Source organism: Somniosus microcephalus, chromosome 5 (genome assembly GCF_052327205.1).
Source record: "Somniosus microcephalus isolate GS21.2 chromosome 5, FLI_Smic_1.0, whole genome shotgun sequence".
NCBI lineage: Eukaryota > Metazoa > Chordata > Chondrichthyes > Squaliformes > Somniosidae > Somniosus > Somniosus microcephalus.
Genome location: NC_140991.1, coordinates 210,590,552 through 210,606,664, shown reverse-complemented (window position 1 = coordinate 210,606,664; position 16,113 = coordinate 210,590,552).

The following is a 16,113-nucleotide window of genomic DNA, read 5'->3' as shown; positions in this document are numbered from 1 at the left end:
TGGGCCCTACAAAGGGAGATAAATCAGTTGGAAAGTAAGGAAAATTACCAAGGCAATACAGCTGTTTGTAAAAGTCAGCATTGCTGGTTCAGCAGGACGGGAGTTCAAGCTGTTACGTCAAGGGGAAGACTAGTGGAGGAGTCACGCTAGCAATGTGAACCGGCTACACCACAGCGATGTTGTTCGGACCGAGTCAAGACTAGAGACTGAATCTATACACTGTTCCCACAGAGACTGAACCTGTGAACTGTTTCCCACAGAGACTATATCTGTAAATTGTTTACCTGAAGTTGAATATATGTATGTTAATGAGAAATAGTATGTTGTAAGCTAAAAAGGGAGGATTGTAGTGTATGTAACCGTCTACCTTTAAGAGACTATTGTATGTAACCGTTCACCTTTAAGAGAACTATTTTAGGTGTGGCACTACTTGTTTGGCTTCTGTATACGGTAATACCGACGGTGACCACACCGGTATATAAGTGCTGTGGCATGATTTATTGGGCAGATTCGCCCTGACCTTCGAATAGTAAAGTCCTGTTGTATGTTACTCCTGAAGTCTGTGTCGTAATTAACTGCACAACCCACAGACTTTACAGTGTGCATCAACCGCGATTAAGAACATTGAGTCCATAAATGGACCAGCAAAGTCGATGTGTACCCTTTGCCAGGGAGATGAGGGCCACTCCCATGGATGTAGAGGGGCTTGTGGTGGAGCGTTTTGGACCTTCTGGCATCCTAGGCAGCTCTTGGTCATTTCTTCGATGTCTCCATCGATACCTGGCCACCATACAAACGCCCTGGCTAGGTTCTTCATTTTCACTCCACCCAGATGCCCCTCGTGAAGCTCCTTTAGCACTTTATCCTGGAGTTTGGGTGGAATCACCACTCTGGATCCACACATCAAGGTTCCTCCGCACACTGACAGCTGTTCTCTTCTTTGCGAGAATGCTGGCAACAGTGGTTCGCCATGTGCTGGCCATCACTTCACTGTTAAATCATAGACCCGTGAGAGAGTCGGGTCATTTCTCGTTTCTCTTTCAATGGCAGAATTTGTTACTGGTGGACATTCCACTATGGTGGAGTGGAACATCTCCACTGGGTCTACTGTAGGTGCCTCTTCTACCGTTGGCAACGGTAGGCGCGATAAACCGTCAGCATTCCCATGCTGTTTTGATCCTTTGTATTCTATGTTGTATTGGTGCGCCCCTAGAAAAAGGGACCACCTCTGTAGCCTTTGCGCTGTCATAATGGGAACACCCTTTTTAGGGTTGAATATGGAGATGAGGGGTTGATGGTCAGTCAACAAGGTAAATTTTTGTCTGTGTAGGTAATGGTTGAATTTCATTTCTTCACTCCCCATACCAGGCTGAGTGCTTCCCTGTCGATTTGGGCATAGTTACGCTCAGCTGAGTTCAATGAGCGTGACGCAAAAGCTATCGGCTGTTCCGAGCCATCAGGGAATTTATGCGATAATACTGCTCCTATGCCGTAAGGGGATGCATCGCACGCCAGTCTGATTGGCAGTGATGGGTTGTAATGAGCCAAAACTTCTTTGGATGTGATTAAGTCTTTGCATTTATGGAAGGCACGTTTGCAGTCTTCGTTCCATTTCCAAATCACTCCTGTTTGTAGCAGTTCATTAAGAGGGTGTAGAAGAGTTGATAAGTTCGGTAAAAATTTATGATAGTAATTTATTAATCCCAGGAACGACCTTAATTGTGAAACATTTTCAGGTGCTGGGGCTTTTATGACCGCTTCAATTTTTTCAGGTGACTTATGTAACCCTTCCTTATTTATTATGTGGCCACAATATGATATTTGATTTCGGAAAAATTCGCACTTGGGGCGATTTGCTCGTAGGCCCCGTTCTCTCAGCCTAGTGAGCACCTGCTCTAAATTGGCAAGGTGCTCGTTGTCGTTTTCTCCTGTTAGAAGGATGTCGTCTAGGTAGCATTGAGTCCCCGGAATCCCTTGGAGGACTTGCTCCATAGCTCTTTGCCAGATAGCTGGAGCGGATGCTACTCCGAAAACCAGTCGATTGTACTGGTACAGACCTTTCTGTGTATTTATCGTGAGATATTTTTTAGAGGCCTCTTCAACCTCCATCTGTAGATATGCCTATGCCAAGTCAATTTTGGTGAAACGTTTCCCTCCGGATAGTGAGGCAAAAATATCTTCTATCCTCGGGAGAGGATACTGTACCGTGTGAAGGACCGGGTTTACAGTCACCTTGAAGTCTCCACAGATGCGAATTTTTCTCTGTTCTTCAGATTTATGATTCTTCAATGCTTTCTTCATGACTGGGACGATGGGTGTTGCCCACTCGCTCCAATCTATTTTAGATAATACGCCTGCCTTTTCCAAATTCTCCAGCTCTGCCTCGACTGCTGGACGAATTGCGTATGGCACCGGTCTTGCCTTAAAAAACTTGGGAATTGCTGCATCTTCCACTTTTATTGAGGCGGTGATGCCTTTCAAGGTTCCTAGTTTCTCTTGAAACACTTCCTTGGCGTTGGCCAAGATGTCTTTTAATCGTTCAGGTATGACGTCATCATCATTTTTTTCCTTACTGGTCACCGTCAGTGCCTGAATGGAGTGCCAGTCTAAACGTATTTTCCTGATCCATTCACGTCCCAACAGCGGTGGACCACCATCTTGTAGAACGTATAAATACAACTTCTGTATTTCCTTGCCGTTGTATACAACAGGCACCCTTATTTTTCCTTTGGGGTATACTTTCTGCCCCGTATATGTTTTCAAGATAATGGATGTGTCTTTTAAAGTTATATGCGGAAATAGCCGCTCGTAATCCCGTCGATTTATGACGGTCAGAGCTGATCCTGTATCTAGCTCCATTTTAACTGGGGACCCTGCTATTGTGAGGGTAACCCAAATGGTCTGGTAATCTTCTTTGGCAATTACATTATGTAATTTGAGAGAGCTTAGTCTCTTGTTCCCGGAGTCGCTATCGCTCTTCTGGTCTTCGGAGCTACTGTCCGTCATCATTTGTACCTTTCTGTGCTTTTCCTTATTGATTCTTTTCCTGTTAGTGGATTTTTTTGTTTCCCGATCGGCACACACGCGGAATGTGTCCCATCTTTCCGCATTGCCTGCATGCTTTGTCCTTGAACCAGCAGTCCCTCTGGTCATGGGTGGATCTGCCGCAGTGATAACATCTCTCAAAACCCCGTGTCATTTCATGGGTGCCGAAGTCCTGTGGCCTTTGCTGTATCTCTGCAGCTCCTCTTGCACTGAAAGCCTTGTCCAGTGTTAAATCTTTCTCAGAAAATAGCCTTTTTTGTGTTCCTACACTTAGGAGACCGCAGACGAATTTGTCTCGCAGAGAATCTGCCAGTCCTGCCTCGAATTGGCAGTGTAGGGTATCAACAATCTCCTTAAAATTCTTGTCCATCGGTTCGGCTGGAGTGATTAAGTTTCTTAACAGCTTGTATGTCTTTGCGCCCATTAGATCCAGAAGTACTGAAGCTTTTTTCTCATCTTCTATTCCATTTGCGGTGCAATATACCTCCACTCTTTCCACATATGTGGTCCAATCCTCTATCTCGTTATCAAAAGCATCAATATTGCCAGAATTAGGCATCTTAGAAAAGATATGGCGCTTCCCGTGCTTTTCTTTCTTTTCTGCAGAAAAGATATGGCGCTTCCCGCGCTTTCCCGCCGCTGCTGCCGATGACAACGCTGTTTCCCGCGGTTTCCATTCTTTTTTTATTTATTTATTTATTTACAGTTGGAGACTCGTTCCCGCCGGACTCTCTCTGTAGGTCTGAATGCCGACCTGCTTGCAGCTGCGGCCGTCTCCCGAGTGCTCCCTCCCCGTCTGTTACTGCTTGCCTCCACTTTCGCTGCTTGGCCCAGCTGTAGAGCCAGCCGCTGGAACCCCAGCCTGATGCCCAGGAAGGATTACCGCAGTACCTGCCACCAGCTTGGCCAGCTGGTGAAACAACAGCTTCTTTCACTTCTTGATTCTTCTGGACGCCAGAGGAATCGATGTCTTTGAGGTGCTATCGAATTGTAGGTAAGTCCGCTTCCAGTTCGTCGCCACTGTAGGGTCCGTGTGTTGATAGAGACACTGAAGACAGGAGTTGGTTCATAGGTGTTTACTAAGCAAAGTCTGGAGGGGTACTAACGGATATAACACAATATACAGGCTTATATAGCCCGAGTGGCCATTACCAGCATTAGAGCACAAATGGGGCTCTTAAAGGCACATACACTACAGAGCAAACCATTGGTTTGCTGAAGATGCGCTTCAGATGCCTGGATAGATCAGGTGGAGCCCTGCAGTACTCAGCAGCCAGGGTCTCCAGAATCGTCGTGGTTTGCTGTGCACTTCACAACATGGCACAGCGTCGTGGCTTGCAGATTCCTGAGGACCAAGTGGTTCCTCACATATCCTCCTCAGATGAGGAGGAGAAGGAGGGGAGCGAAAACAAACATCTTGCAGAGGCCCATCAACCAGCGGCAACAGTATGCGAGAACATTGTTGCCCAGGATGCAAGGAACGCACTCATCTTGGCCAGATTTGCTTAGCCTAGCCAATCAAGCAATTTTGCCTCGCAGCTTCTTACCTGAGCATCGACAATGGCCAAGAACCAACAGATTCCTAGCAATTTGACCACCATACTGACAATTGCAAGTAATCCTAAGCCCTCAATGTGGAAGTCCCATTTGCGAAATGACCCGCCACAACTACAGCAGTAGCCATCAGATTTTTTATTTACAGTAATCATCTGATGGCTTTTTAACATAAAACATCTAATTTCACCCAGGTGACTACCCTTGTGACTATTTGTGCAGTATCTTTCTCTTATGCGTGCTCCTACGTGGTGCTTCCCCTGTGGCTTCAGCAGATGTGGAGGCCCCTTGCTCACTTTCTTGCTGCTCCTGTCTCGACACCTTTGGCGGGCATCCTCTGGGGTTGCGAACCTGTGAGGGCTCACCAACAGTCTGCTGCTCCTGCAGCTGTGCAGGGGTTGAGATGCCGATCTCAGTTGGGTGTGGACTCTGGTGGGGCTCTGACAGAGGGCTCTGCAGTGGCATGGAAGTGTGAGCGCTTGGAGAGGAGCCCCCACTTCCTTGATGTCTGCCACCAACTTCCCTCTCATGGGTCAGGTCCCCCTCAGTGCTTGCAAGTGGCTTGAGAGCACCTTGCTGCACATCAGGGGGGCCATGGGGACCCGTATCTGCACTGACAGTCCTACTCAGAAAGACCTCCATGAAGGTCTGGTTTCTCTGTTCAATAGATGACCATCGCTCCTCCAGAGATGTCATTCTATTCAGAACACTCACCATGTTTTCTGCACTCTGGCGACTTATCACCTCCATGGAGGTTGCCATCCTTTCCATGGTGATGCGTTCATGCGCCAATGACTCCACAAAGGCTCTGCTCACGTTCGCTATGGACTCCTCCATTTGCTCCACACTCACAGTGACCCTGGAGACAAAACCTGCCAGAGACTCCTGCATCTGTTCCTGGAATTGCAGCACCGCTGATCTTATGGATGGACCCAGAGGCAAAGGGTCAACATGCAGCTGAACCGAGCTGGCAGAGTCCTGCGCCCTCTGACTAGGACTCTCCACTGCTGTCCCTGTCTCCACAACCTGCTGATGCTCACTTGTGAGCTGTGATACACCAGTTGACAACACTACTCTATCTCGCGATGTTCCCTCCATGGTGTGAGTGTCTGCGCTGGTGCTGGGTGCGGTGAATTCTGGTGATGCTACACCCTCAGAGGTTGCAGCTTCCTCTGAGGAGTCTTGAGGCTCATGCTCTTCCTCCTGGATAGTGGGGATGGGTGCTTGCGATGGTCCTGTGGGGGAGTAAAGGAAAGAGTCAGAGATGTGAGGCCAAGGTTACATGCATATTGCATATTGCAGATGATCATAAGTCCATCTGTTAGAGCTTGAGAATCATTATCAGCAACTCATGCAATGTCAATGAGAGAGATGGGAAACTATCCTGTCACCAGCTTGCTGTGATGCGCCCGTCTGTCCGTCCCCCACTTGGGAATCTTCCTCCACTCCCATGATCTCCAGGACCGCCTCCTCCCAGGTGGTGAGCTGGGCTACTGAGGGTGGCCCTCCTCCTGTCCTCGCTCTTTCCCTCTTATTGTGAGCTCTCTTTTCCTGCAATGAGGGAGACAAGTGGAGTTTGAGTGAGAATGAAGGAGTGAGTGTAGAGAATCCATAGCATAGATGCTTAGAAGGAGACAAAGATGGAGTGAGGTGGCGAGACCAAGGACCCTCCCTGTGTGTTGTAAGTTGTAATTGCATCACAGTGATAGGGAGTGTGAGGGCTGCATAGTCGAATAGTTAGGTGAATATGACCATAGAGAGAGAGGGAATGGGTAAGGGTGCATGGATGTCAGTGTCAAGTGGGATGTGGAGGAAGAGATTGCTGAAGCTGAGTGCTGGTGAGGAGAGGCAATGGGGATCAGATTGAGAGTGATGGGAAATTCATACTCACTTTTCCAGTGTGCAGAAGGTCATGAAACCTCTTCCTGCACTGAAGACAGGTTCTGCGGGTTATTGACAAAGAGTTGACCTCCTCTGCCACCTGGATCCACACAGCCTTGGTTTGCTGGGGAGGCTTCTTCCTCCCTGAAGAAGGGAAGAGCACCTCTTTATTTGCTCTTGCTCCCTCTACTAAAGCTTGCAGGGCAACATCATCAAAGCAGGGTGCAGACCTAGGTCTCTGGCTGGCCATTCTTCCTGCAGGTGCCTCTAACATGCAAGGGCAAAAGCTTGGCAGTCTGCAGAATAAGGAAGGCTTGTTGCAGACCTTAAATGCAGCATCAATGATGACGTCATCAGAGGCGACTTTCAGACTGGAAAAACTCATTGGCCATGGGTTCCCACACGTTGGAACTCAATTGGCCAATTAAGTTAAAATGGCATCATTTTCCCACATCGATTTAGAATCGGGTGGCTAACACGAAATGCGGATTACACAACCCAGCCCGCCCAGTATCAAAATCCAGCCCTGTAGGTCCCACATTGGACTCATCAGTCACCTGAGAACTCATTTTTAGTGTGGAAGCAAATCATCCTCGGTTCCGAAGGACTGCCTAAGAGGAATACCCTGCTAGTTACAACCTCAAAAAGCTCTAACAGATTTGTCAAACAAGATTTTTCTTTCATAAATCCATGTTGACTCTGCCCAATCATATTCTGATTTTCTAAGTGCCCTGTTACCACATCTCCAATAATAGATTCTAACATTTTTCCTACTACTGATGTCAGGCCATTTGGTCTATAGTTCCCTGTGTTTCTTTACCTCCTTTCTTGAATAGCAGCATGACATTTACTACCTCCCAATCCGTGGGGACCGTTCTAGAATCTAGGAAATCGTGGAAGACCAAAACCAATGCATCCACTATCTCTGTAGCCACTTCTTTTAAAACCCTAGGATGTAGGCCATCAGGTCCATGGGATTTGTTGGCTTTTAGTCCCATTAATTTCGCCAGTACTATTTCTTTACTAAAACTAATTTCTTTAAGTTCCTCATTCTCTCTAGACCCTTGGTTCCCCACTATTTCTGAATTTTTTTTTGTGTCTTCTCCTGTGAAGATAGGCACGAGGGGGTTCGATTTTACTAGCCCTGAGGAGGTGGGTTTGGAGGCAGGTCGGCAGCAAAAATTGGAAAAATGGCTTCAGACTGCCAACCCGCCTCCATCCTGCCCCCACGCGATTTTCATGAGTGACGGGTCAGCCACTCCCAAACTGACCCAATGGGAACCGGTGCGACAGGTAGTTAAGGCAGTTAACAGCCTGTTAACTGCCTTGATAATCCTATTTTGATAGTGGTTTCCCATTTTCGTGCTTCTGGATCCTGTTTCCCATCTTGTAAGAAACAGGCCAGGTTCAAGGAGACGAGTTGCTGGAGGACATGATTTGTAGTCATTGGTGCAGCACTTTAAAAGCGCTCCTGTAACATGGCTGACATTCAAATGCAACAACTTTGTTGTTGGAGGTTTGGGATAAGATTTTGCAAATCTACTGACCTTGTGACTGTTCAAGCTGACACCCATCGGCAGTGTGACCTGATTGGAATAATTTGAGGCCACTTTGAGTGTGCGCTTGCAAGCTTCTTGCCTCAACTGAAATCTATAGCAACGGGATGGGAACCATTTACATCCTCTCAACCTGTTTGTCAGATTCGAAGGAAGAGCAGCCGCAGCAGCACCACAACCAGCCACAACAGCAGCACCAGCACTAGGAGCGCCAACCTCCTCCTCACCCACCTGATGCTGCACTGGACACAGGGCATCAGCCCCTGACAAAATTGCTGGCTGGGAGGCATCGCCATGGCCAGATTTTCTTCACTTGATGCTGTAAACCCTGGCTGCCACATGATGCGTCAGGTTGACACCATCCCACACCAGCACTGTGAAGCATCCTTTTAATGTCCAAGCCATTCCATGCACACACATCACTATAGCGGTGGGTGGGGGTGGGGGGGAGAGTTATGACTGAACAATCACTGGAACTCAGTAAGACACTTCTCAATGCATGCTCAGATCTGTCCAATAAGGGCACTTTTGGAAAAAGCTATTACACTGTATGACAACACATTACCAGAAACTTCACATGGACTTTGGCTAAACCTCTCAAGTGCCCATCCTTGTGTGTTGTTAGTTGGTAGGCCTGCAGTAGGATGAGGGTGCGTGTGAGGGGTGACTAATGAGATGGGGAAGTGATAAAGTAGATAGAGAGGGCTGGGTGGAGGTTCAAGGTAATTTAGTGTTCTGGGAAGGTCTCTTCCACCCTTGGAAGGGAAGAGAACCTCCCTGTGTACTGTGACTTCCTCCATAAGCATATGGAGAGAGTCATTGGAGAGCCTGGGTGCAAGTGTTCACCTTTGTGCAGTGATTGTCAGTGTTTGCAGCACCTCAACACTGTCAAACACTGACAGATCAACTGTCAAAATAAAATTGTGCATGGTCCCTTTAAGGAAACCGGCAGATGACGCGTCATCAAATGATGTCATCAGGCCCGCTTCCTGTTAATTGGCCGGTAAGACCACAGGCTTAACAAGACCAATCAAGGGAAAATTACATCTGCTGAGTGGAGACAGCTGGGGGAGAGACCGGAACCCGGAAACCAGCTGACCCGCCCCCATCCCGCCTCCAGAATTAAATTTGCGGCCAAAGTATTTGTTTCATGTCTTTGCCATTTCCTTATAATTTCTCCTGTCTCTGCTTGTAAGGGACCCACATTTACTTTTGCTAATCTCTTTCTTTTTACATACCTATAGAAGTTTTACTATCTGTTTTCATGTCTCTTGCAAGTTTACTCTCATATTCTATTTTCGCTTCATCAATTTCTTGGTTATCCTGGTTCCATTCTTATCTATCCAGTCATAGCCAGACAATCACCTGCAATGGTTTTTCTTCCCACTCCTGCACTGTTGCCTCTGGTGTCCCCCAAGGATCTGTCCTTGGCCCCCTCCTATTTCTCATCGACATGCTGCCCCTCGGCGATATCAACCGAAAACACGGCATCAGTTTCTACATGTACGCTGACGACACCGAGCTCTACGTCACCACCACCTCTCCCGATGCTTCCACTTTCTCTAAATTGTCAGATTGCTTGTCTGAGATCCAGTACTAGATGAAAAGAAATTTCCTCCAACAAAATATTGGGAAGACTGAAACAATTGTCTTCGGTCCCCACCACAAAATCCATTCCCTAGCCACTGACTCTATGGGCTTGATTTTAACTCAGGTGCAGGCTGTTGTTGTGTTATCCGAATTTCGTGTTTCCCACACGAATCTAAATGGATGTGGGAGATTGATGCAATTTTAACTCAATTGGCCAATTGATTTCCAACGTGTGGGAAGCCTTTGCAAATGGGTTTTTCATGACTGAAAGTCCCCTCCGATGACGTCATCATTGTTGCTGCATTTAAGGTCCACAGCAAGTCTTGCTCCTTCTGCAGGCTTCCAAGCTTTCTCTATTTGGTGTCAGAGGGACCTGCAGGAAAGATGACAAGCGGGAGGGCAAGATCAGCTCCTCGCTTTGACGAGGCGGCACTGCAGATATTAGTCGATGGGGCTAGTGCCAACAGGGAGGTTCTGATCCCTTCATCAGGGAGGAAGAAGCCTCCCACTCAGACCAAGGCTGTGTGGATGCAGGTGGCCGAGGACGTCAACTCCTTGGGAATCACCCGCAGAACGTGGATACAGTGCAGGAAAAGATTTCATGACCTGCAGCGCACTGGAAAAGTGAGTATGAATTTCCAATCTCCCTCAATCTGATCCCCACTGCCTTTCCTCACCAGCACTCAGCCTTAGCAATCTCTTCCTCCACATCCCACTTGATACTGACATCCATGCACCCTTACCCATTCCCTCTCTCTCTATGCTCACATTCACATATCTATTCCACCATGCAGCCCTCACACTCCCTATCACTCTGATGCTTTGAACACAACTGACGACACACAGGGAGGGCCCTTGGTCTTGCAACCTCACTCCATCTTTGTCTCCTTCTAAGTATCTATGCTAGGCAATCTCTACACTCACTCCTTCATTCTCACTCAACCTCTACTTGTCTCTCTCATTGCAGGAAAAGAGAGCTCACAACAAGAGAGAGCGAGCCAGGACAGGAGGAGGGACAGCCTCATTAGCCCACCTGACCCCCTGGGAGGAGGCCGTCCTGGAAATCATGGGCATTGAGGATGATTCGCGTATGGGGGACGGACAGACGGGTGCAACACAGCAAGCTGGCGACAGAAAAGTTTCCCATCTCTCTCTTTGACATTGCATGAGTCGCTGATAATGATTGTGAAGCTGTAACAGATGGACTTATGAGCATCTGCAAAAAGCTATGTGCATGTAGCCTTTGCATCACATCTCTGACTCTTTCCTTTACTCCCCACAGGACCATCACAAGCATCCACCCCCCCTAGCCAGGAAGAAGAGGCTGAGCAGCCAGACTCCTCAGAGGAAGCTGCAACCTCTGAGGGCGCAGCGTCACCAGAATTCAGCGCACCCAGCACCAGCGCAGACACTCACACCTTCGGGACATAAAGTAGTGTTGTCACCTGGTGTATCACAGCTCACAAGTGAGCATCAGCAGATTGTGGAGACAGGGACAGCTGTGGAGAGTCCTAGTCGGAGGGCGCAGGACTCTGCCAGCTCGGCTCAGCAGCATGTCGACCCTCTGCCTCTGGGTCCATCCATAAGATCAGAGGTGATGGAACTCCAGGCACAGATGCAGGAGTCTCTGGCAGGTTTTGTCTCTAGGGTCGCTGCGAGTGTGGAGCGAATGGAGGAGTCCATAGCGAACATCAGCAGAGCCTTTGTGGAGTCATTGGCGCATGAATGCATCACCACGGAAAGGGTTGCTACCTCCGTGGAAGTGATTGCTACCTCCGTGTTAAGGCTGGCTACCATACAGGAGAGGATGGCTACGGTAGAGGAGAGGAGGGCTACGGCCATGGAGGAGCTTAGTCGCCAGGGTATGGAAAACATGGTCATTGTTCAGAATAGAATGACATCTCTTGAGGAGCGATGGGCACCTATTGAACAGAGAAACCAGACCTTCATGGAAGTCCTTCTGAGTAGGACTGCCATTGCAGATACGGGTCCTCATGGCCCCCCTGATGTACAGCAAGGTGCTCTCCAGCCACTTGCAGGCGCTGAGGCGGACCTGACCCATGAGAGGGAGCTTGGTGGCATACCTCAAGGAAGTGGGGGCTCCTCTGCAAGCGCTCACACTTCCATACCACTGCAGAGCCCTCGGTCAGAGTCCCAGCGGAGTCCACACCCAAGTGAGATTGACGTCTCAACCCCTGCACAGCCGCAGGAGCAGCAGGGAAGTGAGCAAGGGGCCTCCACATCTGCTGAAGCCACAGGGTATGTAGGAGCATGCATAACGGGAAGATAAAGCACAAGTATTCACAAGGGGAGTCACTTGGGTGGAATTTTGTGTTTAGTGTAAAAATGCCATCACGTTGTAATTGTACATAAAAATTCTGATGGCAAATGTTGCAGTTGTGGCGTCTGTCATTTTGCAGTTGGGACTTCCACATTGAGGCCTTAGGAATACTTGCAACTGTCAGTATGGTGGTCGGAGTGCTAGGAATCCTCTGGTTCTTGGCCATTGTCAATGCTCTGGTAAGAAGCTGCGAGGCAAAAGTGTTTGATTGACTAGGCTAAGCAAATCTGGCCAGGATGAATGCGTTCCTTGCATCCTGGGCAGCAATGTTCTCGCATAATGCTGCCGCTGGTTGATGGGCCTCTGCAGGATGTTCGTTTTCGCCCTCTTCCTCCTTCTCCTCCTCCTCCTCATCTGAGGAGGATATGTGAGGAGCCACTTGGTCCTCAGGAATCTGCAAGCCACGATGCTGTGACATGTTGTGAAGTGCACAGCAAACCACGACAATTCTGGAGACCCTGGCTGCTGAGTACTGCAGGGCTCCACCTGATCTATCCAGGCATCTGGAGCGCATCTTCAGCAAACCAATGGTTTGCTCAATTATGGCTCTGGTGGACATGTGGCTGGAGTTGTAGCTCTCCTCAGCTTCGTTGGATGGGCTCCTCAATGGCGTCATCAGCCACGTCCTCAGGGGATAGCCCTTGTCTCCAAGTAGCCATCCGTTAAGTTGGTCTGGCGGACTGAAGAGCGGAGGCACACTAGACTGGCGCAGTATGAAGGAGTCATGGCAACTGCCAGGGTACATGGCACAAACTTGCAAAATGTCCTTCTTGTGGTCTCACACCAGCTGAACGTTAAGGGAGTGGAAGCCCTTGCGGAAAAAAAAAATACCTGGATTGCGATGGGGTGCTGTAAGGGCCACATGTGTGCAGTCAACGATGACTTGCACCCTTGGAAAGCCTGCCAGATGAGCTAATCCAACCGCTTGCGCCGTGACAATTGCTCGGTCCTTGGTGAAATGGACGTGATTGTACGCAAGGGCAAAGAGGGCATCGGTTACCTGCGTGATGCAAGTGTGTGCGGCCGCCTGGGAGATGCCGCTGATGTCTGCTGCTGATCCCTGGAATGAGCCTGAGGCAAAAAAGTTGATTGCGGTGGTGACTTTGACGGCCACTGTTAATGCTTGTCCACCTGGTCCTCTGGGCAGCAGGTCTTGCTGTAGCATTGCGCAGATGTCAGTCACTACCTCTCGTGAAAGTCGGAGCCGCCTTTGGCACTGCTGCTCAGACATGTTGAGATAGGTGACCCTTCTTCTGTAGACCCTGTTTGGGGGGTGTCTCCTGCACCGACGGACTTCCAGGCGCTGGCCCCTTCTGGCCTGTGCAGCCTCAGGTGGGTGAGCAGCAGCCTGGTGCTCCTGCTGCTGCTGCTGTTGCTGGTGCTGCTGTTGTTCATGGTTATGCTGGTGCCGCGGCTGGTACTCGAGCTCCTCTCATGCCCAGATGGGAAGGAAATAAATGGCTTCCATGCTTCTGGTAAATGCCTCCGTTGAGGAAGCGCTGAGTGAAGGTGGTGAGAGGGGTTTCCCAGGAGGCCACACTGGAGACGGGTGTCAGGCTCCAACCTTCCACAGGTGTGGTTAAGCCTTGTAAAAGTTGCCCCAGACCTGAGACCACTAAGTCCTGCCACCTGCAAATGATGGCTGATCAAATCTCCTCTTTAATGGTTGACCTGCAGTTGATAGTCAGCAATCCAATAGTGCTCCCGCCAGGTTTCACATTCGTGTTTCCCACCAGGCGTGTTTTACGTGGGAAAAGGGTTAAATTTGCAAGGGCCTATTAAAATAGGATTATAGAGGCAATTTACTGGTTAGTAATGGCCTTAAAGACCAGTCCCGCCTGTTGGATGCGGGACGGAGTCAGGACCATCAGACACGCCTGAGTTAAAATTGGTCGGAGTCGGGAACCAGGCCGGGCGGGGGGGGGGTCACGCCCGCCAGTTTTTGCGATTTTATCCCCCCACACGCCTCCAAGCCCAACTCCACGGCTCAATGAAAATCGAGCCCTATGCCTCTCCCTGGCAACTGTCTGATGCTGAACCAGACTGTTCGCAATCTTGGTGTCCTATTTGACCCCGAGATGTGCTTCCGACCACATAGCCGCGCCATCTCCAAGGCCACTTATTTCCACCTCCGGAACATCTCCCAAATCCACCCTTGCCTCAGCTCATCTGCTGCTGAAACCCTCATCCATGCCTTTGTTACCTCTAGACTTGACTATTCCAATGCACTGCTGGCCTGCCTCTGACATTCTACCCTCTGTAAACTTGAGGTCATCCAAAACTCTGCTGCTTGTGTCCTAACTCGCACCAAGTCCCGTTAGCCCATCACCAACTTTCCCGCTAAGCTGTGTGGCTGCTTGGCCGCGCAGCTGTCTGGAGGTCCCACACAGCCCGGACCCAGCTTTTGAATGGGAGATTTTGTGCATGCGCAAAATTTTGAATGAGCCACGCAGCCCGTTAAAGGGACTGCACACCCAAAACAAAATTGGGGGAACATTGCCCATCACCCCTGTGCTCGCTGACCTACATTGGTTAATGAACGCCACGATTTTAAAATTCTAATTTTTGTTTTCAAATCCTTCCATGGCCTTGCCCCTCCCTATCTCTGTAATCTCCTCCAGCCCTAAAGCTCTCTGATATATCTGCGCTCCTCTAATTCTGGCCTCTTGAATATCTTGATCTTAATCGCTCCACCACTGGTGACCGTGCCATCAGTTGCCAATGTCCTAAGCTCTGGAATTCCCTGCCTAAATCTCTTCGCCTCTCTACCTCCCTTTCCTCCTTTAAGATGCTCCTTAAAACCTGCCTCTTTGACCAAGCTTTTGGTCATCTATCCTAATATCTCCTTATGTGGCTCAGTGTCAAATTTTGTTTTATAACGCTCCTGTGAAGTGCCTTGGGACATTTTACTACATTAAAGGTGCTATATAAATAAATTAAATAAATAAAAAGATGTCGTTGTATAAAAGTTTAATTTTTTATGTGGACTATTTTATATTTTGAATGGTTGAACATTAAAATAATGCAGACAGGAACTTTATGTGAATGTGCTAATCAGTTTGCTAAAAAATAATAGAGAAAATTAAACCCAATAATTAGTAATCTATAAAACTGTCATTTCCAATTTCTTATTGCACTGGTGTGAAGCTTTGTCAGTATCAGTCCACTTTGAGTAGAATGGTTTCCTATGGGATATAAACCATTTAACAATAGGACATTATCATTCAGACATTAATGAATCTTCGTCTTAATGGCATTTATGCTTACTTGTGCAATAATTACTAAATAATATATACTAGAAATAAAGGTATTCTAATTAATGTTTTCTATGGCCTGTTCTTTCTTCACTGGATTTATGATAACCATAGAAACCCTCATTACTTGCATAATATAATCAACACTATATAGTGAATCATTGATCTGATTGCTTACATCAATTTTTGCTATTGTAGTCATTTGAACGTTGCATCCTTTCATTTTCTAAGTTGTTTGATTAGTAAGGCCATGTGTCATATTCCGTAACAATTGCTCAGATTTCTGAAGTCCTTCAGATGAGACATTACACAAAGTCCTATCTGCCTATTTCAGTGGTTCAGATGGACATTAAAGATCCTGTGGCACCAGTCAATGAAGACCAAGCTATTCTCCCAGTGACCTGACCAACATACTCTGTCAACCAACACCATTAAAAATAGATTAGTTGGTGATTCATATTATTGTTGTTTATGGGATTGCTCAGTGTGCAAAATGGCTGCTACATTTGGCTACATAAATTACTGTGCTTCAAAGTGGTTCATTGTATGTGACGCACTTGCAGCAGTTTCTGAGAGACGTGATAGGTGCTATATAAACACATTTTTCTCCAAGTCTTTCTGTATTCGATTTAATTTCCATTTTTTTTGTATGATGGGAATAGAAATTCAAAGAGGTAGGTAGTAGTGTACAGTACAGTCCATAAAGCATAGGTCCATAGTTGATGGTGATGGTATGTGAAAAATACACCATCAAACTATGTTAGGCCTAATATTCATGAGCAATGTTAGATGTATGTTGAAAAGTGAGGAATTACAGAAAGTGAACTATCAAGTGACAGGGAGGATCACATAAATTCTAAGTACTTGAGTGTGAGTGAGTTATGTCAGATCC